Raw genomic sequence first — 441 nt, 5'->3', positions numbered from 1 at the left:
CTGCATCCCAGTTTTACCCATTTCTTCCGTTTCACCTTTGGTTTCATCTATTTTGGGAGTCTGGTGTTACATGCACATATATTTATAATTGTTCTGTCTTCCTGATAAATTGACCCTTTTGTCATTACAGAATATCCTACCTTGCCTCCAGTACCAATGACTGTCTTAAAGTGTATTTTGTCTATTAGTATAGACACTCTAGTTCTTTCTGGTTACATGTTCATGTTATTTTTTTTTTTAACTTCTAACCAATTTGTGTCTTTGAATTTAAAGTGTGTGTCTTGAAATAAAAGCAAAAATAAACAAATGAGACCTAATTAAACTTAAAAGCTTTTGTGGAGTAAAGGAAACCATAAACCAAACAAAAAGACAACCTACTGAATGGGAGAAAATATTTGCAAAGGATATGATCTATAAGGGGTTAATACCTAAAATATATAA

Source organism: Bison bison, unplaced genomic scaffold (assembly GCF_000754665.1).
Source record: "Bison bison bison isolate TAMUID 2011002044 unplaced genomic scaffold, Bison_UMD1.0 scf7180017864369, whole genome shotgun sequence".
In the NCBI taxonomy this organism is placed as follows: domain Eukaryota; kingdom Metazoa; phylum Chordata; class Mammalia; order Artiodactyla; family Bovidae; genus Bison; species Bison bison.
This window is presented reverse-complemented; position numbering follows the sequence as displayed.